The following is an 8326-nucleotide window of genomic DNA, read 5'->3' on the forward strand; positions in this document are numbered from 1 at the left end:
GAGTTCTATTCGGCCCACACCAGGGGGCACTGTCTCCTCTACACATGGACAATAGGCCAACCACCAGTGTTGAACCTTCAGTGGACGTGTGTGAGCACATGGTGTGTTTGTTCATTTTGATGTGTGCTAGTTGATAGTGTGTGTATGTGCGCGCATCTACATGTCTGTGTATGTGTGTGTGTGTCCACATGCATATTGGTAGTCAATCTGCACCTGTCCGCCTGTTGTGTAACATTGTGTGTGTGTGTGTGTGTGTGTGTGTGTGTGTGTGTGTGTGTGTGTGTGTGTGTGTGTGTGTGTGTGTTGAATTCACCAGTAGTACATTCCAGGTCTCAGTTTCAGTCAGGCCGGAGCTTCTAAGATATTTTAGTCCCAGCCTGATGGAGATATACGAGATGGGAGCGAAGAGATTGACAGACAGACAGACAAATAGACCAGACAGACAGACAATGACTGCATAGAGGAACAGAGACAGTCAGGCAGACTGATGCAGCAAGACAGAAGAACATCAGGTCAGACAGACACATACCTGTGTGACCTTATCGTGAGTTTAAACGAAAATTAGCCGTAGAATTGACTTGTCAGCGCTGTATAAAGATTTGCACGGTGCTGACACTTTTATTGGTGTGTTATGAGAACTTATGCGTGAAAAAAAAAACACACGCATGATGATAATTCACATTGGATCAATTCTTATAACATTTATTATTTTTAGTTTTCAAAATGGGCATGAATGTTTGAGAGCAACGTCGAGGCTCGAGGCATTCGACTGTTAGAACTAAGAATTGATTTCAAAAAGTAAACTCAAAGAAGAAAAATCTTTTCCAGTTTATTTTTGTCTCACATTTTGTAACATTTGGAGACATTTGGCATAAGAAAATATATATTTACCTGGGTTTAATCAAATCTCTGAAATTAATTAGCTGTTGACATTTCCCACAAAATGAAGACACACATAATGATGTCATATTAAAAAAAAACATGTTGTGATAGAAGTGTTGTCACTGCTTCCATGTAATAATTCCATATAAGATCCAGAGTTGCATATTAAATGTAGTTGAACTGGAGAAATTCTTTGTGTTCTACTGAATGATGACTCCTAACTGCAAACTTCTTCTGATTCAATTGTTCATTTGATTTTTGAAAGGACACAGATTTGATTTCATACATGTATGACGAAATAAATATGGATTTCTTTTTTTTTTTTTCCCTCTCATACTTTGAACTGCTGGAGAACAGCTGTTGTGGAGGGTTTTTTTTTTTCTTCTTTCAAATCAACTCAATGACTTTTGTGAAAATGGAACGCAGGAGTTTGTGCGCGTGTACGATGTGTGTGCGTGTAAAGGCGATGTTTGGGTGGAGTTCGGGAAAATATGTAAGCGTATGTGTGTGTCGGTGGTGTAGCAGGAGAGAGGTAAAGTTATGAGGTGATATTGAGCGGGTGCCAAATCAATACAGGCCAGCATACAGTGGCATGATTAAAGCCTGAGCTCAGCTTTTGTCTCTGTCTTTGTGACTTATTAGACTGGAACACTGAGTTGCTCCACCTTCATGGACAAAATCAGTCAAGAGTAGCTTGACTTGTGTTTTAACTGAATGACAATTTACTCGCCTGAATTCTGAAACATCCCAAAACCTCACAATGTTTCATTCTCTGTCGCCTGGTGCAGGAATGTTCAGCATCCCAAACTTGCAGAAAAAGTGGACTGTGGTGATGGTGTCTGTGCATGTGCGTGCTGAGGAGAAGAGATCACCTGCATCGAGGTATTTTATCGTGAAACTTCATCTTATCAGACCACTTCATAGGAAAATGCCATAACATTTGTGTAGATCTCATTATTATTGTCACATCTGATGCATATTGATACGTTCAATAAACTATCCCTTCTCCCCCTCCGGGATTGTGCGAAAGTGTCTTAGGTCTTATTTTGTACCATGGGGGAGGGGTCAGCACGGGAGAAGGATGTGGGGCTGGGTGGCAGACTGGCGACAGGCCGTCATCTTTCTCCCCGCCTGGCATCTGCCCACTGCTGCCAACCCTCCTCTAATCAGCAGCCGTCCATGCGCTTGGCAGCGGAGGGGGTTTCAAATCAGCCCCTCGCCCCGAGTTAAAAAACCCTAAGCTCTATCACTTTGTAAACGGGTACCTTTAGGGCGACTGAAACAGGGACGCCTCTGATGTGCTGAAGTGGAGAACATTGGTTGCCACGTTGCCTTGTGCTGCTAGCACTGTTGTTGCTGTGTTGTTCTTATTTATCATTGTTTTTGAAACCGAAATCACAAAGTAGCTCTTTCTTTAGGTTTGATTCGTTTAACATGCTGCTAACTGACATGGATGTTGGGAAAAACAGTTGTCGGGGAGAAAGCACATAAACTGATGCGCCTGAATGTAATTCCTCTTGAAACGCAGGCCAACAACAGACCTTGTAGTTTGCTTTATTGTGACATGTTGTCTCAGTCAGTTAGACAAGTGTAGAGATGTCCCTGCTTCCTAATTACTGGTTGAAAAATTGCTGTAATTTAAGGTTAATGAGAAAATACTGTCATACTGTTTTTAAGTGAATGGCAATAACATTGAAACATTGGACCAAGGTGACAGAAGAGACTGCAAATCCATCCTCACTGAAATAAAGTATTTTTTAAATGATCAAAACAGTACCTATAGGACTCTTTCACTTGTGGGTTGGAGTGTGGGGGTCTTAGCTGGCACGGCAAAAAGAATGGGCAGTGTAGAATCGGAAGAACCCCCCCTAAAAAAAAAAAAATCCACAAATTATAGGAATTATGTGCAGCATGGGTTTCAAACGCACACACATCCATATAGACTGATTGATGAACCAAACGAGTCCCTGAAAATCAAAAAGGGGAAATAAAGGGGGACACAAAGCGGGGACAATTTGAAATGGACTAACCCTCTCCGGTGGCTCTGTAGCCAAGGGTCGGACAGATAGGGTTGCCTAGAAAGAGTCTGCTGACAGCCAGTGTCACTGGGCTTTGTAATCATTGTGCTGGACCTGATAGGGTTACTAGCGGCTAATCCAGGCTGACCTTGGTTAGGTGCCCTGAATGAGGATGGCTTTGTACAGTTGGAACAAGCTAACAGTATAACAGTGATGCTGACACATAATGTCTGCGTGGGGACTTGCCACCGCAGCTCTTTTGTTGTACTATCGAGTTGCAAGTCCCAGCCCCACACACACACACACACACACACACACACACACACACACACACACACACACACACACACACACACACACACACACACACACAAAATGTTCTTCTCTTTTGCTTTGGATGGAAGAAAGGTGTCATTTAAATGATCACTGGGGAAGGGGTGAGGTTGGATCTCAAGGTTCAAGAGGTCAGCTCTTGTGTTGGATGGTGTTTGAATGACTTCAAAACAAATCCTATCGTGATGAAATTTCATGTTGCTGCCAGGTGCTACTGTGCGTGTCTGCAGTAGAGTGATAGAAATGCCACCACACATCAACAAAAGACTATCTCTAGAAGGCCAAACTAGATAAAGCAGCATTTTTGTCCTCTGTAAGGGAAACATGTATTTTCACTTGAGGAACAACAGGAAGGATTGAAGGAAAAAAATACAGCACTCAAACCCATGCTCAAAAAGGAATGATAAGATAGAACACAATATTTTGAAATTTTCTGTATACAGAATTATGGAGGAAAATATCATTCACAAAACAATAATTTACCCCCAAAAAATCCTTTACCTGGAAAAGACCAAGGACATTAATGGGGGCAACTGCACTTTTGTTAGACATCATAGATATGATACACACTCATCCATTTGAAACACACACACACACACACACACACACACACACACACACACACACACACACACACACACACACACACACACACACACACACACACACCTTCAGGCTCCAACCGGTGTGAAGGCAGTAGAGAGAAGGCATCCTTGCCTTTCTTCCTGCCAGGCAGAGCTGTAAACGGGAATGGGATTCCCATCCCCTGGAGCCTGCTACTAATCCACAACAGGCCCACTGCTGGATTACTGGGGACATCAGCTGACATGCCAGCTAGCGCGCACACACACACACAAAAGCACGCACACACAAACACACACCCACAGGTCGAAACACATGTGCACACTTACCTACATGCACTCACCTACACACACATATATATATGCCAACCACACAGTATGTGCACCATACACTCAGATACATGCACATCAGTGGTCATGCGTACACACCAAATGTGTACACAAGCACAGAGAAATTACACACATAATCAAAAGCTGGAATGCAGCTCATGGCTTTAATACATTGGCAAGACAATGTAGAGATGGCCATATTTTTACAGTCAGGAGTTGGCAGTATTGGCTAAATCTGTCCTCTATTGTCCCTGCTGGTCTGGATGCAAGTTGATGTATACGCTTGCCATGCGGTCCCTCACTGTGCAATTAAACACATCCATCCTGCATTATGTATGCTTATGTGCTTTTGTCCCATTCCTGTGTTTATTTCAAAAATCTATTGAGTCTGTGTGTCACAAAACACAAATTAAAATCTAAATTGTTCACATTTTTCTCAACTGTACATGAGCATTTGTTCAGTTCAAAGCTGGATCGAACCCCTTCAACTCAATCATGTATGTATATATATACAGACTGTATATACTGTGTATATATATATATATATATTATATATATATGTATGTATCAAGGAGTGGCATGGCTCAGAGGTAGCGTTGCCATCTAGCAACCAAAGGGTCGCTGGTTTGATTCTCACTTTCCCTGGTGAACATGTCCAAGTATCCTTGGGCAAGATACTGAAACCCTAATTGCTCCTGATGGCCCTGCAACTGACTGGCAACCCATCCAAATATTTAACAAGGTGAACCCCGCCTCCCGCCCGATGTCAGCTGGGATCGGCTCCGGCCCCCACGCGACCCTTAACAGGATAAGCCGTATAGAAAATGGAGGGATGGATGGATGGATGGGATATATAAATCAGGTCAAATCTCTAGTTTAGGTGGTCTATGTTACCATGGTGATGTATTAATCTGAAAAGTGAACCACCTCTGTGATACTGAATATCCAGGGTTGAAGCTGAAGTTACCCACTGATCCCGCTTGATGATGCATGTAATAAATGTGATATACAATTACAGAGACACAACAGTTCCCCTGCGAGGAAATGCTTGGCGACACTTGCGAGAAAATCTCTCTCTTACTGGGAGAAAAGAGAAAAATGTGAGCCAGTGCGGCCATCTGCCTCAACCAGCTGGGTTGGGTTGATACAATCTCAGTTTATATTATTTTCATCTTTAAAAGCTACACGTATTTTTTTTTAAAATTGTCTACAATTCCGGTATGATGGGAAGATGAGTCACATTTACAAGCGATTGCATATGAAAAACAAACACAAAAGATGGAAGTAAACGGTGATGGGATGAAAAGGATAATGTGATTTTGACAGCTCCTGCTTGTGATGTTCAAACAAATCCATCGTTAGCAGTTTCAAACCAGTTACAAGAAAAGAATATATTCTCACACAGTAAATCTTTGTTCCAAGCAATGATACTAAATACGTTTTAACCCGCATGATTTATTTCAAACGTATATTTTAAATGGCTTCACTTCAGAAGAGTATGTCAGTTATTGGGAAATTTAATGCTGAGTTAAGTTGTGATTGATAGAAAATACAAATCAGCAGTAAACTGTTTCAAATGCAGTCAGGTAAATCTCCTCCTACAGGTCAAGCGTGGTGGCAGTATTTGTGGTAAACAGTGTTCCACTCTAGGGGCTAAACATTTGTGTCAGTAAAGAATAATTACACCCTTCGATGTTGTATCTATCATGTTAATCTTGGTCCACAACAGCCACTTTATTCTCTCGTTTGTTTAATAGCTCACTGGCAGCTTTATTGTTTCAAAGTGCTCGATAGCAAACCTGTAAATTCTCTGCTCAACATTTGCCCCCGTGGCGTTGTGGTTCACCGCTGCTGAATGTTGAAATAAAGCAAACAGTCATTGATCTGCAATCAAAGATCCAGGACAGGAGGTCATTTACATGGAGAGAGAGAGGGGGGGGGGGGGGGGCATTAAGAATTGTGCTGCAAGGCATGGGTAGGGTTAAAATCATTTAGCAAGGGTTTGCTGACACAATTGACTCTTGTGTCTATTAAAAAAAACCAAAAGCTGTACTAAAATATAGTGTGCTGTAGTTCTTCAAGCTGTCTGTTAATTAGAAATAGATGTGCTAGTGTGCTGTTCTCAACAAAGCCGAGTTAATTATCTGGGGACCACAGGAAGAGACAGCCTTTCTACTGCGGGCCTTGATATGAGGCAACCCAATCAGATATGAGGCAAATGGCTCTTGAAAATTAGGCACAAGCACTTATTGGCAGTTGGTCAAGTTTGCAACTGTCCCAAGAGTCCTGTGTGCTTATGAAATGTGTTGCAGCTTCTGTTAAAATTTGATGATTAAATGGGCAAATACTTCCTAGATTTGTTGACTGAGAGTGGGGCCTGTTGACTTTATTTATTCATAGCGTGGATATGAATAATTTAACGGTCAGCAGTTTTTGTCAGAGGAAATCATTATTGTGTGTGGCAGGCTAAAGGTTTGTGATTTTTACATTTGGCACTTCCTCACTATATTGACAGCTGCCTGCTTCAGTTGGTGGAAACTCAGTTTGTAGAAAGCAGCCAGCCACTTTTTATTATTCATATTTATGATATTACATTACATTTCCTGCATGCTTGCTATAATTTTATTACATTTTCTTATTCAAAAAAAAAATTATAATTCAGATTCCAAACGAGGAGCTGATTTGACCTTTGATAGCTAAATCTAATTGTAAAACCAGAACTGATATGCTCACAAGGACAAGGAGGTGGTTTAATTATGTATAATTTTGTGTGAGAGCACAGAGGAGGTCATGTGATAGCTGCGTTTTTTGTTTTTTGGGTTGTTGTTTTTTTTGCGTTAGCAGGACATCTCACAAACAAATGGATAGATTTGGATTCAGTTGGGTGTAAAGCTGGGATGGGCTCAGATGAGCGTGAGTCCTCAGCTCTCTGATGTGGTAGAGACTGTCACCTGGATCAGCACTTTTCTAGTCAGTCCCAGACTGAACCAACTTGATATGTAAAAAAAAAAAAAAGGACTGATTTAAATGTTGTCCTCGTTTAATACCACCAAGTTATAATATTAAAAAAAAAAATCATATCAGACCCAGATTTCATTGCAAGCTGCTTGATACTGTCCTGTTGTCCTTGTTTAATGACACAGTTTAGCTTTTTGATGGCAGTAGAGGGAACAGCAGCAGATAATCAGAATATTTAGCTCCTGATACAATTCCAAGTTTGTAGTTTACGGTCAGCACATACAGTATAATGCCAGTTGGGATGGTGTTATGATTTATGACACAGATTGATTTTATTTGAATGCCAAAACATGCAATGTTCCTCGGTAAAGTTTCTTCAGCATTGATCAAGAAACAGGACAGACTCAGTAAATCTGTTCATCTAAAATAACTTCTCCCTGACACGAGGAAAACTGAGATACAGAAAGACATCTTTATGTCTTCGTCTCTCCACTCCGTCAAGGTCAGTTGAGTTCTCTTGTCCATTATCAGTCAGGTTTTTGATGGAATATTGTAGATAACAGTCAGAAAAGATGGAAGGAAGCAGGAGAATAAGAGCTCCTGGTGCTTAATGATAATTTCAGCTTCACCACACAGTAACTTTCTCAGCTCCTCTCAAAAGCTGTCAGAAGTATAGGGTGGATTTTTAGAGCTGTTGGCTTACAAATTCTGCTAAAGTGTTGACCAACGTTTAGAAAAGCAGAAAATATTGGATGTAGTTGATATGTTGATATCACCTGGGGAATCGCACCGCAGTGACAGACCATGAAGAAACCAGCATTAGCGAGTAGCACCAACAAGTCATATACGTTGAGACGACAACATCACTGTAATTAATTGTCGTCGTGTACATTTCAGCAAGCTACCGATAATTATTGTCTCAGGAGTAAAAAACTGTTTCATCGGTACCTCTGACATTTATATACAGCAAGGAAGTAAACACGTGGATGAAGACTCCGTCTGTCAAACGTTGCGTTCTGCAGCTTTAAGTCTTGACTCGTAAATGTGAAAACTGTGCGAACAATTGAAGTCATGACTGGGTCTTGTCTGGGAAAGTTGTGGTAGCTAACGAGACTCAAACAAGCGCCTAGAGCTGAAACAGACCAGGGCCACATTTGAGAGCAGGGGAGTGAGAATGCTCCTCTCTGACATGCCAACTAATGAGAAACAACTAAACTTTGCAGA

This window comes from Aulostomus chinensis, chromosome 11 (assembly GCF_037954235.1).
Source record: "Aulostomus chinensis isolate RoL2024-O1b breed Wild chromosome 11, RoL_Achi_v1.0, whole genome shotgun sequence".
In the NCBI taxonomy this organism is placed as follows: Eukaryota; Metazoa; Chordata; class Actinopteri; order Syngnathiformes; family Aulostomidae; genus Aulostomus; species Aulostomus chinensis.